Below are 26,396 nucleotides of genomic sequence, written 5' to 3'. Positions count from 1 at the left end.
AAATATTATTCTCTCTACGGTGGTATGTGAAACTTATTTTGCAGGGTCGGACACTATCCTTGTATTCAAACTCTTCCATGGTGTATTCGTAGGAGGAACCTGCCTTGCAATGCCGAAGACAACACTGCGCGCCGGACTCATCGTCATTGAAGCCTGGTTCAAGGGCTACTGAGGGAGTCCTGGATTAGGGGGTCTCCAGACAGCTGGACTATATCCTTTGGCCGTACTGTTGGACTATCAAGATACAAGATTGAAGACTTCGTCCCGTGTCCGGATGGGACTCTACTTGGCGTGGAAGGCAAGCTAGGCAATACGGATATGTATATCTACTCCTTTGTAACCGACCTTATGTAACCCTAGGCCCCTCCGGTGTCTATATAAACCGGAGGGTTTTAGTCCGTAGGACAACATACAATCATACCATAGGCTAGCTTCTAGGGTTTAGCCTCTCGGATCTCGTGGTAGATCAACTATTGTAATACTCATATCATCAAGAACAATCAAGCATGACGTAGGGTATTACCTCCATCAAGAGGACCCGAACCTGGGTAAACATTGTGTCCCCTGCCTCCTGTTACCATCCGCCTTAGACGCATAGTTCGGGACCCCCTACCTGAGATCCGCCGGTTTTGACGTCGACAGCTACTGATTATGATATGTCGCATGTTATTGATGATGCCACTTCTGCTATGCATGATACTTATGATGAAACTACTTCTATGCTTGATACTACTATGCCACTTGGTGAATTTCTTGATGAACAACTTGCTAGGGCTAGAGAGAATGAAATTATTGAAACTAATAATATTGATGAAAGTGATGATGAAAACTCTCCCCCTAATAAATATGAATTGCCTGTTGTTCCTGAGGGTTATGCTACGGATGAAGAAGCTACTAGAGCTATTTTAGCTTGCAATGATAGATATGATCTAAAGAGGTTATTAGCTAAATGGAAGCACCAATTCCTTAATGCTAGAATGAAACCTGACTCTGCTTTTGCTACTTCACCTATCTGTGTTACTGATAAGGAATATGAATTCTCTGTTGATCCTGATATAATTACTTTGGTTGAATCTGATCCTTTTTATGGCTATGAATCTGAAACTGTTGTGGCACATCTTACTAAATTAAATGATATAGCCACCCTGTTCACTAATGATGAGAGAACTCGCTACTTTTATATCATTAAAATATTTCCGTTCTCATTAAAGGGTGATGCTAAGATATGGTTTAATTCTCTTGATCCTAGTTGTGTGCATTACTTCTCTGCTAAATATTTCCCTACTCATAAGAAACAAGCTGCCTTAAGGGATATATATATAATTTTGTGCAACTTGAAGAAGAGAGTCTCCCACAAGCTTGGGGGAGGCTTCTCCAATTACTTAATGCTTTTCCTGATCATCCTCTTAAGAAAAATGAAATACTTCATATATTTTATAATGGACTAACCGATGCTTCCAGAGACTACCTGGATAGTTGTGTTGGTTCTGTTTTCAGGGATAGAACACCGGATGAAGCTGAAATTCTATTAAATAATATGTTGACTAATGAAAATAATTGGACACTTCCTGAGCCTATTCCTAAACCAACTCTGAAGAAGAGAGGTGTTCTATTTCTCAGTCTTGAAGATATGCAAGAGGCAAAGAAATCCATGAAAGAAAAGGGTATTAAAGCTGAAGATGTTAAGAATTTACCTCCTATTGAACAAATACATGGTCTTAATTTACTACTTGTAGGAGAAATGCATAATTTTAATCCATCTCCTATTGAAGTAGTACATGGTCTTAATAACTCTACATACGTAGTAAAGGTAAATTCTCTCTATAGATATGATAAAGCTGAAATCCCATTTACTAAGTTTGCTAGCCCATGCTTAGATGAGTTTGATAAATTTATGGTTAAGCAAGAAGACTTCAATGCTTATTTTGGTAGAGAATTAAAATGCAGTGCTGATATGCTTGAACACTTGGGTGATTATATGGCTAATTTCAAAGGTGAACTTAAACTTATTAGTAAACATGCTTCTATGGTTACCACTCAAGTAGAACAAGTACTTAAAGCTCAAAATGATTTTCTCAATGAATTGAATAGTAAGAATAATGATTTTGCTGTTAGAGTGGCTACTGGAACTGGTAAAATGACTCAGGAACCTTTGTATCCTGAAGGCCACCCTAAGAGAATTCAGCAAGATTCTCATAGAAATAATATAGATGCACCTAGTCCTTCTAAAAGGAAGAAAAAGAAGAATGATAGGACTTTGCATGCTTCTAGTGAACCTATTACTCAAACACCTGAGAATCCAAATGCTATTTCTATTTCTGATGCCGAAACACAATCTGGTAATGAACCTGAAACTAGTGATAATGTTAATGATAATGTTCATGTTGATGCCCAACCTAGCAATGATAATAATATAGAAATTGAACCTGTTGTTGATCTTGATAACCCACAGTCAAAGAATCAACGTTATGATAAGAGAGACTTTGTTGCTAGGAAACATGGTAAAGAAAGAGAACCATGGGTTCAGAAACCCATGCCTTTTCCTCCCAAACCATCCAAGAAAAAGGATGATCAGGATTTTGAGCGCTTTGCTGAAATGATTAGACCTATCTTTTTGTGTATGCGATTAACTGATATGCTTAAAATGAATCCGTATGCTAAGTACATGAAAGAAATTTTCACTAATAAAAGAAAGATACTGGAAGCTGAAATTTCCACCATGCTTGCTAATTACACTTTTAAAGGTGGAATACCAAAGAAACTTGGAGATCCTGGAGTACCCACTATACCATGCTCCATTAAAAGAAACTATGTTAAAACTGCTTTATGTGATCTTGGAGCCGGTGTTAGTGTTATGCCTCTCTCTTTATATCGTAGACTTGATTTGAATAAGTTGACACCTACTGAAATATCTTTGCAAATGGCTGATAAATCAACTGCTATACCTGTCGGTATTTGTGAGGATGTGCCTGTTGTGGTTGCAAACGTTACTATTTTAACGGACTTTGTTATTCTTGATATTCCCGAGGACGATAGTATGTCTATTATTCTTGGAAGACCCTTTTTGAATACTGCAGGGTCTGTTATTGATTGCAACAAAGTCCATGTCACTTTTCATATTAATGGTAATGAGCATACGGTACACTTTCCGAGGAAACAACCTCAAGTTCATAGTATCAATTCTATTGGAAAAATTCCGTCAATTATTTTTGGAGGTTTTGAATTTCCTCTTCCTATTGTCAAGAAGAAATATGATATTATTATTGTTGGGGATGTGCATATCCCCGTCGAGGTAACCTAGTGTTATTCAAAAATTCTCCGGTTTCATGTTACTCAAAATGAGTTTGTTAACAAGACTTGATCAACCTTGTTAGTGGATTCCTTTTGATGATCATGAGATGGATGAAGTTAGAAAGCACAACCCCCTGTACCCTCTTTTTACTTTCTATTATTTATATTAAATAAAGCAAACATAGTAATTTCAGTCTGTTTTCTGATTATCCGTGCAATATAAAAATACCAGAAAATAAAAGTTCTCCAAATGCCCTGAAATTTAAATATGATTTTTTCTGAAATATTTGAGAATATTTGGCACTGAGAACACGGCAGGGGGGCATCCACCTGGCCACGAGGGTGGAGGGCGCGCACTACCCCCCTGGGCGCGCCCCCTGCCCCGTGGGCCCACGGTGGCCCTCCTCTACTTATTCCTGCACCCACACACTCCTTCTTCCTCCCACAAACACCATTATACAGCTCAAGCATGAGTTCTAACTCATTTTGCTGCGATTTTCGATCTCCTTGCTCAAAGCACCTCTCACAAAACTGCTTTGGGGGATTGTTGCTTGGTATGTGACTCCTCCATTGGTCCAATTAGTTTTTGTTCTAGTGCTTTATTCATTGCATATTTTTGTTGCTTAGGTGACCCTGTTCTTGAGCTTGCATGTGAATTTTATGTGGTTCCAAGTAGTTTTGATGCATGATATAGGCTCTAGGCACTTGTAGGAGTAGTTGCTATCAATTTTGTTGAGTTTGGTTCACTTTTATTTCGAAGTTACTAAAAATTTCAGAATTTTTCAGAAAATAACGAAGAGATTTTTGAGGGGCTCAATGAGCCGAAGCTCGAAGGAAAAGTGATACGTCTCCAGCGTATCTATAATTTTTGATTGCTCCATGCTATATTATCTACTGTTTTGGACATTATTGGGCTTTATTATCCACTTTTATATTATTTTTGGGACTAACCTATTAACCGGAGGCCCAGCCCAGAATTGCCATTTTTGCATGTTTTAGGATTTCGAAGAAAAGGAATATCAAACGGAGTCCAAATGGAATGAAACCTTCGGGAACGTGATTTTCTCAACGAACAAGACCCGGGAGACTTGGACCCTACGTCAAGAAAGAAAAGAGGAGGCCACGAGGTAGGGGGGCGCGCCTACCCCCCCTAGGCGCGCCCTCACCCTCGTGGGCCCCCTGTTGCTCCACCGACGTACTCCTTCCTCCTATATATACCTACGTACCCCCAAACGATCATATACGGAGCCAAAACCCTAATTCCACTGCCGTAACTTTCTGTATCCACGAGATCCCATCTTGGGGCCTGTTCCGGAGCTCCGCCGGAGGGGGCATCGATCACGGAGGGCTTCTACATCAACACCATAGCCCCTCTGATGAAGCGTGAGTAGTTTACCTCAGACCTACGGGTCCATAGTTAGTAGCTAGATGGCTTCTTCTCTCTTTTTGGATCTCAATACAATGTTCTCCCCCTCTCTTGTGGAGATCTATTCGATGTAATCTTATTTTTGCGGTGTGTTTGTTGAGACCGATGAATTGTGGGTTTATGATCAAGTCTACCTATGAATAATATTTGAATCTTCTCTGAATTCTTTTATGTATGATTGGTTATCTTTGCAAGTCTCTTCGAATTATCAGTTTGGTTTGGCCTACCAGATTGATCTTTCTTGCAATGGGAGAAGTGCTTAGCTTTGGGTTCAATCTTGCGGTGTCCTTTCCCAGTGACGGTAGGGGCAGCAAGGCACGTATTGTATTGTTGCCATCGAGGATAACAAGATGGGGTTTTCTTCATATTGCATGAGTCTATCCCTCTACATCATGTCATCTTTCTTAAGGCGTTACTCTGTTTTTAACTTAATACTCTAGATGCATGATGGATAGCGGTCGATGAGTGGAGTAATAGTAGTAGATGCAGGCAGGAGTCGGTCTACTTGTCTCGGATGTGATGCCTATATACATGATCATACCTAGATATTCTCATAACTATGCTCAATTCTGTCAATTGCTCAACAGTAATTTGTTCACCCACCGTAGAATACTTATGCTCTCGAGAGAAGACACTAGTGAAACCTATGGCCCCGGGTCTATCTTTATCATATTGGTCTCCTACTACTTAGTTATTTCCTTTGTTATTTACTTTGCCTTTATTTTACTTTGCATCTTTATCAAAAAAATACCAAAAATATTATGTTTATCACATCTATCAGATCTCACTCTCGTAAGTGGCCTTATAGGGATTGACAACCCCTATTTGCGTTGGTTGCGAGGATTTATTTGTTTTGTGGAGGTACGAGGGACTCGCGCGTAGCCTCCTACTGGATTGATACCTTGGTTCACAAAAACTGAGGGAAATACTTACGCTACTTTGATGCATCATCCCTTCCTCTTCGAGGAAAACCAAAGCAGTGCTCAAGAGGTAGCAAAAAGCAAAATGAAGAAGCAAAGAAGCCCAAATATAATCTGCCTCGCATCGCGGAAGTTCGGCCGTGTGAATGGCCTTGTGATGATTTCTTGAGAGCAGTTGGGATTTATGATGATTTCTATGAATTGGCTGAGAATGCAGGCCTCATCGCCTTCCTCCACGACCAGCGCGAATAGTATCTCTTACTCACCAATATATTTGTGCAAAACTTTCATTTCCATGCTAGGAGGTCACCACCTACGGTGCAGTTTTATTTATATGATGAGCATAAGGAGATGTCACTTCGTGATTTTTGTCGGGTTTGTTTGATCCCTTTTGAGGGAATCATAGAGGAACCACATCACGGCGATGTGGATGGGTTTATTTATACCATCACTGTAGGGGGAACGAGGAAGGTTTCCGATGCACGAACTACTAGCATACACTTTCCTGTTCTACGTTACTTTGCTATATTTGCTAGTAGATGCTTGATTGGGCACGGAAACTGCGGAAACCTGAGTGCCCCTGATATTGTTATTTTGTGCCATGCCTTATTTCGCGATGATACATTTAGCATGGGTGATATTATTGCAAAGCGGTTAAATCTTAACCGTACTAAGGGCCCCGTCTTTGCAGGCATCTTCGCCTCGAGCCTAGCTGCACATTTAACATACCTACTAGGCATTATGAGAAGGAATAAAAATAGCTGCCTCCTGTGTATTTAGATTATAAGAGTATGGTAGCACGTGATTTTATTGTTAAGAATAGGGGAAATGAGCTCAAATACAAATTGTTCTTTGATAAACATCATCCTGAGACTATTACCCTGCCGGCTCCTTCCTTGTTGGATCTATCTGCAGGCAAGTACCTTGTTCCATTGGAGGCTATTCACACCTACCGAAACCCTACATCAGCCACAGAGCTAGAGTCGGAACCACAAGTTGAACCTCCATGACAGTCTAATTACCAGTGGGATCCGGAGATGATTGCCAGCCAGTGGAAATCAGAGTCTTCTTCTTCGCAGTACGACCCCAACTATTACTATGGATATTCGCTAGGCCAACTGTGGCCATAGACCAACTTAGGCCAAAAGCCTAAGCTTGGGGGAGTACGTATTTCCCACCGACATTACATTCATGTTCACACACTCATTGCTAGATCTCGGTGCTCATACTTTTTCATTGTAAAATCCATGATAGTTTATTTCCTTTTTTATGCTTTCTTCTTGTGTGTTTGATAAACCTTAAGAAAAACCAAAAAAATTAGTTGTAGCTTTTAATTAGTTTACTTTCCATGCTTGTAGTAGTAATTAAAAAGAAAACCCAAAAAGATTTCATGTTCTTCTTTTTGCTTGTTGGGAGCTTTCCCGTGTAAATAGTTTTATTTATTTTCTTTTCTTTGGGGGTCGATAGGAGAAGATCATGATTAAATTGTTGAAGTGGATCTTATATGCATTATTGTTGATCTGACAAAAGAGCCCATATTGCCTTGTCTTCTCCTGTTTATTGAATGCTTGCAGATTCCAGCTTAGTCCAATGCACGTGCACTATTATTATTATCCACATCGTTCGGTCGTGCAAATGAAAGGCAATTATGACGATATATGATGGACTGACTGAGATGAGAAAAGCTGGTATGAACTCGACCTCTCTTGTTTTTGTAAATATGATTAGTTCATCGTTCCTGATTCAGCCTATTATGAATAAACATGTTTGCAATGACAATTAGAGATTATAGTGGCTTATGCCATGCTTAATTAGCTAGGAGCTTATAATGGTTTACCTTGCGTGCCAACATGCTATTAAAATGGTTGTGATGTGGTATGATAGGGTGGTATCCTCTTTTGAACGATTCAAGTGGCTTGACTTGGCACATGTTCACGCATGTAGTTGAAACAAAATCAACATAGCCTCTATGATATTTATGTTCATGGTGCATTATATCCTACTCATGCTTGCATTCAGTGTTGATTAATTTTAATGCATGTTCATGATTGTTGTTGCTCTCTAGTTGGTCGCTTCCCAGTATTTTTCTAGCCTTCACCTGTACTAAGCGGGAATACTGCTTGTGCATCCAATCCCATAAACCCCAAAGTTGTTCCATATGAGTCCACCATACCTACCTATATACGGTATCTACCTGCCGTTCCAAGTAAATTTGTATGTGCCAAACTCTAAACCTTCAAATAAACATTCTGTTTTGTATGCTCGAATAGCTCATGTATCAACTAGGGTTGTCTGTATCTTCCACATTAGGCGGGTTATTCTCAAGAGTAGTGGACTCCGCTCCTCACTCACGAGAAAATGGCTGGTCACCAGGATGCCCAGTCCCATGCTTTATGCAAATTGAATCAAAATAATTGCAAACAAAACTCCCCCGGGACTGTTGTTAGTTGGAGGCACTCGTTGTTTCAAGCAAGCCATGGATTGATGCTTGTTGGTCGAGGGGGGGGGTATAAACATTACCATTCTGTTTGGGAACCGCCTATAATGTGTGTAGCATGGAAGATATCGCCATCTCTTGGTTGTTATGTTGACAATGAAAGTATACCGCTCAAAATATTATTCATCTCTATTTTAAAACCAAGCTCTGGCACCTCTACAAATCCCTGCTTCCCTCTGCGAAGGGCCTATCTATTTACTTTTATGTTGAGTCATCATCCTCTTATTAAAAAGCACCCGCTGGAGAGCACCTCTGTCATTTGCATTCATTACTGATTAATTTACACTGAGTATGACTTGACTGGATCTCTTTCACCATGAATTACAATGTCTAGTCAGTCCTTGATCTTTAAAGGTGCTCTGCATTTATGTTTTGCGGTCTCAGAAAGGGCTAGCGAGATACCATCTTGTTATATCATATTATGATTGTTTTGAGAGAGTGTTGTCATTCGAGATTTATTATTATTGCTCGCTAGTTGATTATGCCATTGATATGAGTAAACATGAGACCTAAGAGTTATTGTGAATAGGGTTAGTTTATAATCTTTGCTGAAAACTTGAATGCTGGCTTTACATATTTACAACAACAAGAGCAAACAGAGTTTGTAAAAGTTGTTCTTTATCACTTTCAGTTCATCAACTGAATTGCTTGAGGACAAGCAAAGGTTTAAGCTTGGGGGAATTGATACGTCTCCGTCCTATCAACTTTTCCAAAAACTTTTGCCCTTATTTTGGACTCTAACTTGCATGATTTGAATGGAACTAACCCGGACTGACACTATTTTCAGCAGAATTGCCATGGTGTTATTTATGTGCAGAAACAAAAGTTCTCGGAATGACCTGAAACTTTACGCAGACTATTTTTGGAAATAATAAAAAATCTTGGCAAAAGATCAAGACCAGGGGGGCCACACCCTAGCCACGAGGGTGGGGGCGCGCCCCCTACCTCGTGGGCCCCCTAGAGCTCGTCCGACCTCAACTCCAACTCTATATATTCGTGTTCGGAGAGAAAAAATCAGAGAGAAAGATTCATTGCGTTTTACGATACGGAGCCGCCGCCATGCCCAAAACTCTCTCGGGAGGGCTGATCTGGAGTCCGTTCGAGGCTCCGGAGAGGGGAATCCGTCGCCATCGTCATCATCAACCATCCTCCATCACCAATTTCATGATGCTCACCGCCGTGCGTGAGTAATTCCATCGTAGGCTTGCTGGACGGTGATGGGTTGGATGAGATTTATCATGTAATCGAGTTAGTTTTGTTAGGGTTTGATCCCTAGTATCCACTATGTTCTGAGATTGATGTTGCTATGACTTTGCTATGCTTAATGCTCGTCACTAGGGCCCAAGTGCCATGATATCAGATCTGAACCTATTATGTTTTCATGAATATATGTGAGTTCTTGATCCTATCTTGCAAGTCTATAGTCACCTACTATGTGTTATGATCCGGCAACCCCGAACTGACAATAATCGGGACCACTACTGGTGATGATCGTAGTTTGAGGAGTTCATGTATTCACTATGAGTTAATGCTTCGGTCCGGTACTCTATTGAAAGGAGGCCTTAATATCCCTTAGTTTCCGCTAGGACCCCGCTGCCACGGGAGGGTAGGACAACAGATGTCATGCAAGTTCTTTTCCATAAGCACGTATGACTATATTCGGAATTCATGCCTACATTACATTGATGAATTGGAGCTAGTTCTGTGTCACCCTAGGTTATGACTGTTACATGATGAACCGCATCCGGCATAATTCTCTATCACTGATCCATTGCCTATGAGCTTTCCATATATTGTTCTTCGCTTATTTACTTTTCCGTTGCTATTGTTACAATCACTACAAAATACCAAAAACATTACTTTTGTTATCATTACCTTTTGCTACCGTTACCACCACTATCATATTGCTACTAAATACTTTGCTGCGGATATTAAGTTTCCAGGTGTGGTTGAATTGACAACTCAGCTTCTAATACTTGAGAATATTCTTTGGCTCCCCTTGTGTCGAATCAATAAATTTGGGTTGAATACTCTACCCTCGAGAACTGTTGCGATCCCCTATACTTGTGGGTTATCAGTTACTACTGATGCTATTACTATTGTCGCTGCTACAAAACTATTACTATCACTATTACCGTTACTGTTGCTGCTACCACTACTATCAAAGCTATCATATTACTGTGCTACTGATCACTTTGCTGCAGATAATTAATCTCCAGGTGTGATTGAATTGACAACTCAGTTGCTAATACTTGCAAATATTCTTTAGCTCCCCTTGTGTTGAATCTATAAATTTGGGTTGAATACTCTACCCGTTGAATACTCTACCCTAGAAAATTGTTACGATAACCTATACTTGTGGGTTATCAGCTGCTACCGTTACAATTTCTACTGTTACCACTACTATCAAAACTATCATATTACTCTGCTACTGATTACCGTGCTGCAGATATTTAATCTCTAGGTGTGGTTGACTTGACAACTCAACTGCTAATACTTACAAATATTCTTTGGCTCCCCTTGTTTCGAATCTATAAATTTGGGTTGAATACTCCACCCTCGAAAACTATTGTGACCCCTATACTTGTGGGTTATCACCGCCCCGACGAACATCTCCACCACACTTGACAACAAATAGGAAGTCGAGCTTGTCCAGTTCCTCCATGAGAACTGCAACATCTTCGCATGGAAACTTTCTAACATGTCGGGTGTTCCCAGGGAGCTGGTCGGGCACAAACTCCATGTCGACTCGAAGATGTAGCATGTCCAAGAAAACCTTCGACGATCCTGCACCGAGAAGCGCAAGGCAATCAGCGAGGAAATAGCACGGCTCTTGGCCGTCGAATTCATCCGAGAGATGTACCACTCCGAGTGTCTTGCCAACATCGTCATGGTGCCAAAGAAGAATAAATCACTCCAAATGTGTATTTATTTTAAGAACATCAATCAGGCCTGCCCGGAAGATCATTTACCTCTCCCTCGCATAGAGCAGATAGTAGATTCTACTGCTGGATGTGAGCGATTGTCTTTTCTAGATGCGTACTCTGGGTACCACCAGATCCGAATATATGGTCCTGATGAAATATGAACGATGTTCATCACCCTATTCGGGTGTTTTTGTTATATCACTAAGCCACGTGGGCTAAATCTGTTGGGGCCATGTTTCAGCATATGATTCAGAAGTGCCTACGGAAGCAGATCAACCAGAGCATGGAGGCTTACATGGATGACATCGTGCTCAAGTCCAAGAAAGGTTCTGACCTCTTGACAGACCTCGCCGAGATCTTTGTGAATTTGTGCACTTTTGGAATCAAGCTCAATCTAGCTAAGTGTACATTCGGTGTACCCGCGAGCAAATTGCTCGGTTTCCTTGTTTCTGAACCTGGGATCGATGCCAATCTGGAGAAAATTGAAGCCATCATCTGAATGAAGCAACCATGGCGTATCCACGACGTACAACACCTCAAGGGCTGCTTGGCTGCCCTGAGAAGGATCATTTCGAGACTTTGCGAAAAGGCCCTGACACTTTACCGATTGATGAAGAAGCCTCATAGGTTCGAATGGACTCCCGAAGCGCAGGTTGCATTCCAGGAACTGAAAGCACTACTTTCCACCCAGCCGGAGCTAGCTGCTTCAAGCAGCAAGGAGCCTTTGCTCCGATACAAAGCGGCCACTGGTCGAGTCGTTAGAACGGTTCCCACTGTGGAATGGGAAGAACGGGGCAAAACCTTCAAGCTCCAACAACCACTTTACTACATCTCCAAAGTCTTGACCCCTTCCAAGAAAAGGTATTCGCATTATCAGAAGCTAATTTATGGAATATACCTAACTGGAAAGACGGTGGTGCATTACTTTCAAGGACACTCGGTCACGGTGGTAAGCGACACTCCTCTGTCTAAGATAATGAACAACAAAGATGCTACTGGCTGAGTGGCTAAGTGGGCCATTGAGCTCCTTCCGCTGGATAGCAAGTTTGAAGCCAAGAAAGCAGTCAAGTCGCAAGCCCTAGTAGATTTCCTTGACGAATGGATTGAGCAAGAGCAACCCATCGCAAATGTTCCCGAGCACCGGACGATGTTCTTTGATGGTTCCAAGATGCTCCATGGCTCCGGGGCCAGAGTGGTCTGGGTGTCTCCTAAAGGTGACCGACTCAGTTATTGCTTCAGATTCACTTTGACTCCTCCAACAACGAAGCCGAATACGAAGCTCTCCAGTATGGGTTGCGGATGGCAATTTCTGTGGGAATTCACTGACTGATGGTTTATGGTGACTTGGATCTGGTGGTTAACCAAGTCATGAAAGAATGGGATATCCGCAGTCCAGCGATGACTGGCTACTGCAACACTGTGAGAACACTGGAGAAGCACTTTGAAGGGCTGGAACTCCATCACGTGCCACGCCTCAAGAACCAAGCGGCTGATGATTTGGCCAAGATGGGTTCAACCTGGAAGACAGTACCAAGGAATGTGTTCTTGGAACACCTTCACTCACCCGCAATCAAGGAAGATCATTTTGTGGAAGAGCCCCCGCAACCAGTCGGTCCTTCCAATCTGACTGAAGTTGACATCCCTGCGATAATTGACCTGGTCCAAGAAATCCTGGTTATCACTCCCGAGTGGACCGAACTGTACCTGGCCTACCTGCTCCAGTAGGAGCTCCCAGAAAATGAAGATGAAGCCCGCCAGGCCATCCATCGATCCAAGGCCTTAACCGTCATGGGAGACTAACTATACAAGAAAAGTACGACCAATGTCACTCAGTGATGCATATGACCGGAGGAAGGGCAACAAATTCTACAAGAGATTCACTCGGGAACATGTGGACACCATGCATCCTCTCGGACCCTGGTCACTAAAGCATTCAGGACCAAGTTCTGTTGGCCTCGAGCTAATGAGGCTGCCCAGGATATAGATGATCAGTGCGTCGGGTGGCAGTTTTACAAAAATCAGTCGCACAAGCCAGCATCCGCTCTGAATACTATCCCCCTCACTTGGCTGTTCGCCATCTGGGGACTTGACATGGTCGGCCCTCTTCGGACCAGGGCGAGTGGCTTCACGCACCTGTTGGTGGCAGTGGACAAGTTCACCAAGTGGATCGAGGCCAAGCCCAGAAATAAGTTGGACTCGGCCACTGCGATTCAGTTCATCAAAGAGATAATCTTTAGATTCGGGGTCCCAAACAGCATCATCACCCAAAAACGGATCTAACTTTGACTCGGAAGAGTTCCATGAATTTTCCTACACCCAAGGCACTCGGGTCGATTACGCCTCCGTGGCGCACCCACAGTCAAATGGACAAGCCGAGAGAGCGAATGGGCTCATACTGCAAGAATTGAAACCTCGCCTCATTGATGTCTACTATGCAACTTTATTCTTGTAGACACATGTTGGGCCTCCAAGTGCAGAGTTTTGTAGGACAGTGACCTAAGGTTTATCAATCCATGAGAGGTGTAAGATGAAGATGGTCTCTCTCAAATGACCCTGCAACCAAATACAAGAAATCTCTTGTGTCCCCAACACACCCAATACAATGGCAAATTGTATAGGTGCACTAGTTCGGCGAAGAGATGGTGATAAAAGTGTAATATTGATGGTAGAAATATATTTTTATAATCTGAATAAATAAAAATAGCAAGGTAGCAAATTGTAAACGTGCACAAAAACGGTATTGCAATGCTTGAAAATGAGGCCTAGAGTCCGTAATTTTGCTAGTGCAATATCTCAAGTGCTAATATAATTGGATCATATAACCACCCCTCAAAGTGCGATGAAGAATCACTCCAAAGTTCCTATCTAGAGGAGAACATAAGAATAAATTGTTTGTAGGGTGCGAAACCACCTCAAAGCTATTCTTTCCATTTGATCTATTCAAGAGTTCGTACTAAAATAACACAAAGCCATTCTTTCCGTTCGATCTATCCTAGAGTTCGTACTAAAATAACACCAAAGCAAATTCATATTCATAATACTCAATCCAACACAAAGAACTACAAAGAGTGCCCCAAGATTTCTACCAGAGAAACAAAGACAAGAACGTGCATCAACCCCTATGCATAGATTACCCCATTGTCACCTCGGGAATCCGCGAGTTGAGTGCCAAAACATATATCAAGTGAATCAATACGATACCCCATTGTCACCATGAGAATTCATATGCAAGACATATATCAAGTGCTCTCAAATCCATAAAAGTTTTCAATCCAATAACAATGAAATCTCAAAGGGAAAAACTCAATTCATCACAACAAGATAGAGAGGGGAAAACACCATATGATCCGACTATATTAACAAAGCCCGCAATACATCAAGATCGTGACATCTCTAGATCACGAGAGAGAGAGAGATTAAACACATAGCTACTTCTACAAACCCTCAGCCCCGAGGGTGGACTACTCCCTCCTCATCGTGGTGGCCGCCGGGATGATGAAGATGGCCACTGAAGATGATTCCCCCCTCCGGCAGGGTGTCGGAAAGGGTCTAGATTGGTTTTCAATGGCTACAGAGGCTTGCGGCGGCGGAACTTTTGATCCAGGTAAACCCCGAGAGTTTTTGGAATATTTGGGAATTTATAGGGTAAAGAGGGGGTGTGGGAGGCCACCGAGGTGGGCACAACCCACCTGGGCGCGCCTGGTGAGGGAATCCTGGATTAGGGGGTGTTCGGGTAGCCGGACTATACCTTCAGCCGAACTCCAGGACTATGAAGATACAAGATTGAAGACTCCGTCCCGTGTCCGGATGGGACTTTCCTTGGCGTGGAAGGCAAGCTTGGCGATGCGGATATTCAAGATCTCCTACCATTGTAACCGACTTTGTGTAACCCACCCTCTCCAGTGTCTATATAAACCGGAGGGTTTTAGTTCGTAGGACAACTTCATCATACAACAATCATACCATAGGCTAGCTTTTAGGGTTTAGCCTCCTCGATCTCGTGGTAGATCTACTCTTGTAATACCCATATCATCAATATTAATCAAGCAGGATGTAGGGTTTTACCTCCATCAAGAGGGCCCGAACCTGGGTAAAACATTGTGTCCCTTGTCTCCTGTTACCATCTGGCCTAGACGCACAGTTCGGGACCCCCTACCCGAGATCCGCCGGTTTTGACACCGACATTGGTGCTTTCATTGAGAGTTCCTCTGTGTCGTCGCTTTCAGGCCCGATGGCTTCTTCGATCATCAAAAACGATGCAGTCCAGGGTGAGACTTTTCTCCCCGGACAGATCTTCGTCTTCGGCGGCTTCGCACTTCGGGCCAACTCGCTTGGCCACCTTGAGCAGATCGAAAGCTACGCCCCTGGCCATCAGGTCAGGTTTGGAAGCCTAAACTACACGGCTGACATCCGCGATGACTTGATCTTCGACGGATTCGAGCCACAGCCAAGCGCGCCGCACTGTCTCGATGGGCATGATATAGCTCTGCTGCCAAGCAGCGCTTTGGAGGCCGCATACGCACCGGTTCCGACCATTGATTCGGAGCCTACTGCGCCGATCGAGGATCAGCGGTTAGACGCTGCCTCAGGGGCTGCGATCTCAGAGGCGATCGAGCCGAACTCCAGCCCCGCACTCCGCATGGCCCGTGACTCCGAAGAGCCGGATTCCTCTCCGAACTCCGTGCCCCCCGCGCCCCCGCCGATCGAATCCGATTGGGCGCCGATAATGGAGTTCACCGCCGCGGACATCTTTCAGAACTCGCCCTTCGGCGACATCCTGAATTCTCTAAAGTCTCTCTCTTTATCAGGAGAGCCCTGGCCGGACTACGGTCAGCAAGGTTGGGATACAGACGATGAAGAAATTCAAAACCCACCCACCACCCACTTCGTAGCCACTGTCGATGACTTAACCGACATGCTCGACTTCGACTCCGAAGACATCGACGGTATGGACGACGATGCAGGAGACAACCAAGAACCAACGCCTATAGGGCATTGGACAGCCACCTCATCTCACGATGTGTACATGGTGGATACCCCTAAAGGAAGCAACAACGAGGAAAACGGGGAGGGGATCAATCTCTCGAAAAACAATCAAAGCGTCGGCGTAAACGCCGACCTAAGCCCCGCCTCGATAAAGACCCAGCCATAGAGCAGGATGAGCCGGTAGACGACGAGCATGCCTTAGAGCAACCATCCCAACAAGGCAACCCGGATAGAGAAACCGAACATTCCTCCCCCGGCGAAAATGGCATTCCGGACGACCCTACGCCGGACAAGCCCACGAAGCAGAAGAACCTCTACAAACGGCTCGTTGCAACCGCATGCAGCCTGAAAAAGCAGAAGCGGAAGCTAAAGACTGCGGAAGATGCACTCAGGATCAGATGGAGTAAAGTAATCAATACCGCAGACAAATACGGCGGCAGTCGCCGCACTAAAAGCTATCCGAGGAGAAAACTACTACCTGAATTCGATGAGGAGGCCTTAGAGCCCTCGCATTCAAAAAGTAAGAAAGCCACACGGTCGGATAGACGACCCCAGGGCCAGCTTAAAGCGGCAAGCAGCGCCGCACTTAAGCCGATATGCGACCCACTTAAGGATTCGCATCATGGCCCAGCCAGGTCCATTTACGGGCCAAGAAAGCAAGCTCTTGTAAGCAATACAATAAAGCCATTATCAGAACACGGCACACCCAAATACAGGGGTGCCGCACACCCCCTATGTTTCACCGATGAGGTCCTGGATTACGAATTTCCAGCGGAATTCAAACCCATAAACATAGAGGCATATGACGAAACAACAGACCCTGGATTCTGGATCGAGGATTATATCCTCCACATACATATGGCTCGAGGAGATGACCTCCACGCCATAAAATACTTACCCCTCAAGCTTAAAGGGCCAGCCCGGCATTGGCTTAAAAGCCTTCCTGAAAACACAATCGGAAGTTGGGAAGAGCTCGAGGACGCTTTCCGAGCAAATTTTCAAGGGACCTATGTCCGCCCTCCGGATGCAGACGATCTTAGTCACATAACTCAACAGCCCGGAGAGTCAGCTCGACAATTCTGGAATAGATTTCTTACTAAAAAGAATCAGATAGTCGACTGTCCGAACGCCGAAGCCTTAGCAGCTTTCAGGCATAATGTCCGAGACGAATGGCTCACCAGACACATCGGCCAAGAAAAGCCAAGAACAATGGCTGCACTAACAAGCATCATGACCCGCATTTGCGCAGGAGAGGATAGCTAGTTGGCAAGATGCAGCACCAGCGACCCAAGTACATCTGAAACTAGGGATGGAAACGGAAAACTGCAACGCAATAAGGACCGTCGCCGGACTAAGGAAAAAAGTCCGAAGAGCACGGCAGTTAACGCCGGATTCAAAAGCTCACGACAGAATCAGAAAAAGCCGACCCTCCAAGATAATAGGGACGACCTATCCAACCTAAACAAAATCCTGGATAGGATATGTCAAATACACAGTACTCCCGGAAAGCCTGCTAACCATACCCACAGAGATTGTTGGGTTTTCAAACAATCTGGCAGACTCAACGCCGAACACAAGGGGCTCGATACACCAAGCGAAGACGAGGACGAACCCCAAAAGCAGAGTACCGGGAAACAAAAGAATTTCCCACAAGAAGTAAAAACAGTAAACTTACTCCACATAACAAAACGTGCGGCGCCCATAAAGGTACGCGCCCCACGGTCTATCCCAAAGGAATCCCGCCACTGGTTGTCAAAACCAATCATCTTCGATCATCTGGATTATTCTAGAAGTATCAGGAACCCAGGCTGGACTGCCCTGGTACTCGATCCATTAATTGGCAGACTCCAGTTTTCAAATGTCCTTATGGGCGGTGGCAGTGGACTCAACCTGATATATCAGGACTCAATCCGCCACATGGGGATCGACCCAAAAAGAATTCGCCACAGCAAAACCTCCTTTGAAGGAGTAACGCCAGGTCCGGACACCCATTGCATGGGTTTTCTCCGGCTCGAGGTTATTTTCGGCTCTTCTGATAACTTCCGTCGCGAAAAGCTGACTTTCCACATCATCCCATTCTCAAGTCGCTATCAAGCACTGCTGGGACGCGAAGCTTTCGCCCGCTTTAACACAATACCGCATTATGCATCTCTTACGCTTAACATGCCCGGTCCACGCGGCATCATCTCCGTAACGGGGAAGCAGTAAGGGCGCCTCCCCCAAGCGGAGGATTGTGCGGCCGCTTTAACAACCTCACAATACATTGGCTTCACCAGCCAGAACATCAGAATAGGTCATTAAGACCACGGACACGGATAGACGAGTCCGGCACAAAAGTATTGTTGATAAAGGCTTAATGGCCATATACCCCTGCACTAGGGGTTTCACACGTATAAAATAAGAGACAATAAAGCTCAATTTTCCATATTTTACTTTACACTTTGTTTATTTCATATAACTTTTGTTCGGCACGCCCTTTTTTCAACTTAGTTGCTCTCTTTTTACAGATGAACTTCGTGCTGCACCCGTCCAGGATACGGCACAACGGAGACATAGGCGCAGACGTGCAGTAGGGAACCGTTCCAAGGATTCTTTTCAGATTAAGACCCTGCGTAAACCTTTATTTACTATCTCTTGTTGATACACATCCCCTGGTTCTATGACCAAGGAGGAGGCTGGCGTCTTGGCATGTGGCCACGTCAGAATTCTTGCGCGTACCTGGACACTAGGGGCTTATACCTTAGAGCGTTACTTAGCCCGCTCTCATAAAGACCGAATACCTTAGGGAGTGTTCGGCGTCGCGAGTTTGGCCTTATATGCATCAGCTCCGAGTCATGATTTTGGTCAAATGTTGGGTTGCCCGGCTCCTGTGTTCGGCCGCCTTACGTTCCGCTCTATCGGCTACGGCGGCACCAGGAGAACTACTGCGATTGTGCCCTGGTTCGGCCAGGCGAGCACCTCAGTAGAGAAAGCCGAAAACCGACTGTCATGATATGGCGTGAGACTGGTCAACCACTCGATGACTCTCCGGAATCTATAGGATTCCCCCGCATTAACGAAGGGTCATTTCTCGGCCAGGCACATACGCGCCTCGAATTCAGGCGAGCGCAGTCGCCACCAGGGGCTACCTAAATAGTCCCATTGTCAAGCTCCTATGGCTAAGTGTAAGTGTTAAAGCATTATAGTCCGGTTGCCTAGCTTGCTGCGCTATCACCTCCTTTGTAGGACCAAGACGTTGGATTAAGTGTGAAAATGCGCCTTCTGCGAGCACCCCCGCACTATGTGCGTGGGGGCTGAAGCCAACGACTGCCATCTTTCAGATTTTGTATGTATATCTTAAAACGGCCGCACATGAGGTGTTCCACATACTTGCAGGCACAAATATAAAAGGCTACTACAATTCATCAAAATATTGCTTCATAATTACATATGCTATCAGAACATAGCATCATTCGAGCACTGCGTCTCTATTACACGAGCGCCTTCAAGGACTTCCTGAAAATAGTGCTCGGAGGGTACTCAGCTTTGGTCCGAATCTCGGGATGCAACAACGGTGGTCTCCATCCCTGCCCAGTATGGCTTGACACGGGCAAGAGCCATCCGTGCGCCCTCTATGCATGCTGACCTCTTCATCGCATCGATACGTGGCACCGCGCCAAGGAATTGCTGCACCAAGCCGAAATAACTCTTCGGCTCCGATCTCCCCGGCCACAGATGACCCATGAAGTACTTCATGGCGAGTCCGGACAATCTATTCAGTTCGGCCCATTGAGCCAGACGATCGTCCACTGCCAGTGGACGCTCTGGATTGTGGAACTGCGACCAGAAAAGCCTTTCCACTTCGCGATCTTCTTGATCTCGAAAGTGTTCGGTCGCATCAGCAGCACTCGCTGCCAAATCCAGATAGGCATCCATCGCACTCCACATCCGGTCCAACGGAGCAAACTTCAGATCGCCAAACTTTCTCCGCAGCATAAAGGGGTTTCCAGCCGCAATCTGTCCGGCCTGGCACATCTCCTCCTTCGCAGCTCTCATCGCAGAGCGAGCGTCCTTGGCATCAACAACGGCCTTCTCTAAATCCGTTTGTCTCGCCCGTTCTTCTTTCTCAAGAGACTTGCAACGGTCAGCAGTGCTTTTTAACTTCATGGCCATCTCCTTCTTGCTTCGGCAGTGAGCAGCCTGTTCGGCTCTCAGCTCTTCAAGTGCCTTCTCGGCAGCCGCATCACTTGTCCTGGCTTGTTCCTTAGCTCGGGCAAGTTCCGCCCGGAGACTCTCCACGGCGGTCGCACCATCTGCGTCAAGCACACACATTGTAAGATACTGGCATAAAAGCTCCTCTTACCAGATGCCGCCCGAGGAATTGCATACCTTGAGCATCATCAAGTCGCTCGTTGACGAGCGCGATGTCGGCATCTGCCACGTCAAGTTGCCGCTTTATCTCGGCAAAATCATAAGTTTGGCTCGATTCCGGACACTTCGCCACCTATATACAAAGGCAAAAATTAGACCTGGGATTATGATCCTCTGCGCACTGTCAATTTTGACAACGCACAGAGTCTCAGGGGCTACTATCTACACAGGGCGCATCTTGTTTATGCGCAACTGACAAAGAAGTACATTATCAAATGTACCTCAAAACCCGTCAGCAAACTTCTGACGGCCTCGTGCAATCCGCTTTCTGCAGACGAAATCCTTCCATCACTGTACCCATCAATGCACGGTGCTCCTCTGAGATAGAAGCTCGCCCCAGCAGAATCATCAGCTCCTGCAACCGCGCACCAGACGGTGCCGGACTCGTCCTATGACCTCCATCGAAGGCAGGACGCGGAGAACCTTGGGGGGCATATGGCTACCTTCCACCCCTGCCGGATTCGGAGAAACCCTCCGCGACGACACCTCAGGGTCGCCCGCCTTGCTAGGCGGTACGGCAGGGGGAGGCGTTCCACTCTCCATCATCTCCGGAAGAAGATCCCCCGAAGACGAGCTCTGCTGAGAAGGGCTGAGGTCCGAGCTGCAAGGTAAAATTTCAGTTAATCTTCTCAGATAAAAAGTAAGGATTTCTCTCATCCCTCTAAAGGAAAATCTTTCTCTACTTACGGCTCACTGGAGGGCTGATCCCTTTGGGGGCGTAGTTCGGCCGGGGATCTCCCGGCGCTGGACCCTCTGACGAGGACTCCTTCCCCCGCTTTGAGGCCATGGTCTCCGGGTCGTCAGAGGCGGCCCTCTTCTTCCCCCTAGGAGAGGAATTGTCGGTTCCTCCCTACGGAGCAGCCTCCTTCGAGGAGGCCATAGTTTCCTTGTCCTCCCCCTCACTTCCCTCCAAAGGCACGATCTTCAACATCCTGACTAGCACGGGATCCGGCCTGGTCTCAGGAAGGGGAGCCGGACACCTGATCAGCTTCGCCTTCGCTACCCACTCCTGTTTAAAAGGACAGCTCTTTTAGGGGCGAGTTTATGACAATTTTACGGATAGCGAGTCCGGGCACAAGGTTACTTACTTGAGTATCCGGGCGATTGCAGCTTAAACCTGCATCCTCGGTCAAATCCGGACACATTGCTTGCGATCCGAAGAACATTTTATACATCTCCACGGGCGTTGCGCCCATAAAATGCTGGAGAGCTCGTGGTCCCTCCGGTTTAAACTCTCACAGACGAAGGGAGCGACGTTTGCCGGGCAATGTTCGGCGAATCAGCATGACCTGTGTCACCTTGACCAGGTTGAGGTCTCTTTCTAAGAGATCCCTAATGCAGCCCTGCAACAGGGGCACGTCTTTGGATAACCCCCAATCTAATCCTTTGTTGAACCATGATGCTAGCCGTGGTGGGGGACCCGAGCGAAAGGCAGGAGGCGCCACCCACTTGGCACTCCTGGGAGCGGTGATATAGAACCACTCTCGTTGCCACAAGCCGAGCTCCTCTTGAAAGGAGCCCTCGGGCCATGGAGCATCGGCATTCTTACTTATGACAGCACCCCCGCACTCTGCGTGCCGTCCCTCGATCATCTTCGACTCCACTCCAAAAGTCTTGAGCCATAATCCGAAGTGAGGAGTAACACGGAGGAATGCTTCGCACACAATGATGAATGAGGAAATGTGGAGGATGGACTCCGGAGCTAGGTCATGAAATTCCAGCCCATAATAGAACATCAGCCCCCTCATGAAGGGATCCATCGGGAAGCCTAAACCCCGAAGGAAGTGAGACATGAACACTACGCTCTCACCAGGCTGGGGACTGGGAATAGCCTGCCTTTGAGCAGGCAACCTAAGGGAAATTTCGACGGTCAAAAACTTAGCCTCTCTCAACCTTAGCACGCCTCCTCCGTGACGGAGGAGGGCATCCATTGGCCTCGAAGGTCGGAACCGGACATTGTCGAAGCTCCGAAGCGCCTGGAATCTAGAGCCTAGGGTGTTGGAACTCGAGGCGACAGGCGAACTTGTTTTGAGATTGGAGAAAAGGAGTAAGGCCTTGGTCTCCTTATAAGAGGTTGAATACCAGGAGCCCTCCGCGTAACCGTTTGGGACTCGCCTTTAATCGAGAAAACATGCTAATGGGCACGATTGGGTTACCCACGTCCGTATTAACGAGAATCCCGTAAACAAAGGGGACACAATATCTGCTTTGACAAGACGTGCCAAGGAAACCGCCTCGCAAAACACGCTGAGGTGGAGAAGTGAAAACGATTTGAATAAAGGCTTGGCCGTAGTGTGATGTCACGCTGCGGAATACGTCAGCAGATTAGATTTGTGTTAATATTATTCTCTCTATGGCAATACGTGGAAGCTTATTTTGCAGAGCCGGACACTACTCTTCGTGTTTACAAACTTTTATGAAGAATTTGGAGGAGGAACCTGCCTTGCAATGCCGAAGACAATCTGCGCGCCGGACTCGTCGTCATTGAAGCCTGGTTCAGGGGCTACTGAGGGAATCCTGGATTAGGGGGTGTTCGGGTAGCCGGACTATACCTTCAGCCGAACTCCAGGACTATGAAGATACAAGATTGAAGACTCCGTCCCGTGTCCAGATGGGACTTTCCTTGGCGTGGAAGGCAAGCTTGGCGATGCGGATATTCAAGATCTCCTACCATTGTAACCGACTTTGTGTAACCCTAACCCTCTCCGGTGTCTATATAAACCGGAGGGTTTTAGTCCGTAGGACAACTTCATCATACAACAATCATACCATAGGCTAGCTTTTAGGGTTTAGCCTCCTCGATCTCGTGGTAGATCTACTCTTGTACTACCCATATCATCAATATTAATCAAGCAGGACGTAGGGTTTTACCTCCATCAAGAGGTCTCGAACCTGGGTAAAACATTGTGTCCCTTGTCTCATGTTACCATCTGGCCTAGACGCACAGTTCGGGACCCCCTACCCGAGATCCGCCGGTTTTGACATCGACACCTGGGCTCCCAGGCACGCCCTGGTGGGTTGTGCGCCCATCAGGGCACCCCCCAGGTGCTGCTCTGGCCCATCCTGGGTGTTCTGGTCCATAAAAAATGTCCAAAAAGTTTGGCGGTGTTTGGACTCCGTTTGATATTGATTTCATGCGATGTAAAAAACAAGCAAAAAACAACAACTGGCACTGGGCACTAGGTCAATAGCTTAGTGACAAAAATGATATAAAGTTGCTATAAAATGATTGTAAAACATCCAAGAATGATAATATAATGACATGAATACTTCATAAGTTATAGATTCGTTGGAGATGTATCAGCATCCCCAAGCTTAATTCCTAGTCATCCTCGAGTAGGTAAATGATAAAAGAAATAATTTATGAAGTATGAATGCTGGAAAAGTGCATAAGTTTGATCAATGATAATTTCAATCACTTTTCCTGCATCATAACAACAACTCTTTCTTATAAAACTTCTCATGTTAAAGTAGCAATCAATTCACATGTTAAGGTTCAAACAATGAATTCTCTTGAAACTCAACAACCTATGTTCTCAGTCACCAAGCAATTGTAATTCAACTTATTCAACAGAGTTTAAGTAAGGGCTCCACATACTCAACCATCATATTGTCTTCTATTATTGTTAACACTCACCGCATACACATGAGCAAAATGTTTCAACCGGACACATAGAAAGATAGGGGCTTATAATTTCGCCTCCCAACGTATTCACCTCAAGGGTGATGTCAACAATAATAACTCATGATACACATATCCAATTGGATATATGTGCCTAGTTTTTTCCTCACCACATGATGCTTGCCAAAAGAGAAAAATAAAAAGGAATAGAGAGAAGAACTTTGATTCTTTACATAAAAGTAAAAGATGGGCCCTTTGAAGAGGGAAGCAGAGGTTGCCATGCACTTATTTGTTTGTATGCTCAACCCCTTAGTGCAAAACAACGTCATGTAGTATTGCCCCTTGTGATGGCAACTTTTATTATGCAGTCTCTCGCTTTTATTCTTCACCATCACAAGTTCATACAACGCTCAATTTTATCTTACACTAAATGATCTCACACTTTTAGAAGCAATTTTTATTGCCTTATTGCACCGATAACAACTTACTTGAAGGATCTTGCTCAATCCTTAGGTAGGTATGGTGGACTCTTGAAGATAAGATTTGGGTTTAAGGGTTTTTGGATGCACAAGTAGTATCTCTACTTGGTGCGGAATTTTTGGCTAGCAAAGATGGGGGGGCAAGCACCACATGTTGAAGGATCTATGACAATATAACTTCTATGTGAATATGAACAAACATAAACCATTATGTTGTCTTCCTTGTCTAACATCAACAATTTTGGCATATAATATTTTGATGGGGGCTCACAATCACAAAATGTTTCAAAGATAGTGTATTTGCATGTGAAAGTTCTCTTCCTTCTACTAATTATTCATGAATTGCTTGTATGACCAATATTGTTATTGTCAAGCTTCAAAAGATTTCACTTTCTAAACCCAATTTGAAGCTACCACTAGGCATGATATAATTTCAACTTCATGATATTCAATTCATTCAACAATTTACTCATAGGATATAAGTGAAGCACAAGAGTAAATGACAAGCTACTCCAAAAGATATAAGTGAAGACCATGAGCATAATATTTCTTTCTATCAAATTAATTTAAGGGAAGCAAGAGATAATTTCTTCAAAAATATTAAAGCACAATGTGCTCAAAAAGATATAAGTGAAGCACTAGAGCAATTCCACAGAAAAGAGCTTCGTTGATGGGATGTGTGTGCCGCTTACCTAGCCTCCCTGGCAACTATTTGAGGACTCTATTTTATTTAAAAACTTTCAGATTTAAGTATTTTATTAAAAAAACAAGCAAAATAAAATAAAATTACATTCCAAGAATAGCACACATCATGTGAATAAGCAAAAACTTAGGCCCAACCAATACTAACTGATAATTGTTGTGGAAGAAAGGTGAGATGCCTACCGGGGCATCCCCAAGCTTAGATGCTTGAGACTTCTTGAAATATTATCTTGGGGTGCCTTGGGCATCCCCAATATTGAGCTTTTTTGTCTCCTTAATTCCTATCATATCACGGTTTTCATAAATCTCAAAAGCTTCATCCACACAAAACTCAACAAGAACTCGTGAGATAAATTAGTATAAACCAATGCAAAAAACCTTATCATTATATACTGTAGCAAATAACTAAAATTATAATGCAACATTGCATACTAAATTCCTCTGCATATTTAATACTCCTATCCTCAAATATGATCATTAAACAAGCAAACATATGCAAACATAACAGCAATCTGCCAAAACAGTATAGTCTGTAAAGAATGCAAGAGTATCAATACTTATTCAATTCCAAAAGTTATGAAAATTTACCAACCTGTAGAAAATTAATTGGAGCTTATTTTGTAAAAAGTGTCAACATTTTATCACATTCTTACTTTTCTAAGGAATTTTTGCAACATCGATAAACTTTCTGTTTTGAAACAGCAACATGTAGACTTGCAAAATAAGCATGGCAAAGGCTATACTTGACATTTTTACTGAAATAAAAGATGCAAACCATTATTATAAATAACATCAAGCAAATCCTAACAAAATAAAATGATGGTCCATGAAAAACGCATATCATGTGACGAATGAAAACATAGCTCCAAGTGAGGTTACCGATAATGTTGAAGCCGAAAGAGGGGATGCCTTCCAGGGCATCCCCAAGCTTAGTTGCTTGGATCTTCCTTGAATATTTCCTTGGGGGTGCCTTGGGCATCCCCAAGCTTAGGTTCTTGTCACTCCTTATTCTCCTCATATCGATATATCACCCAAAACTTGAAAACTTCAATCACACAAAATTTAATGGAACTTTGTGAGATAGGTTAGTATGATAAAGAGCAAACTATTCCACTTTTGGTACTGCCAAAGAAAAG

Source organism: Triticum urartu, chromosome 6 (assembly GCF_003073215.2).
Source record: "Triticum urartu cultivar G1812 chromosome 6, Tu2.1, whole genome shotgun sequence".
NCBI lineage: Eukaryota > Viridiplantae > Streptophyta > Magnoliopsida > Poales > Poaceae > Triticum > Triticum urartu.
The sequence above is the reverse complement of the archived record's forward strand: the minus strand, read 5'-3'. Positions refer to the sequence as shown.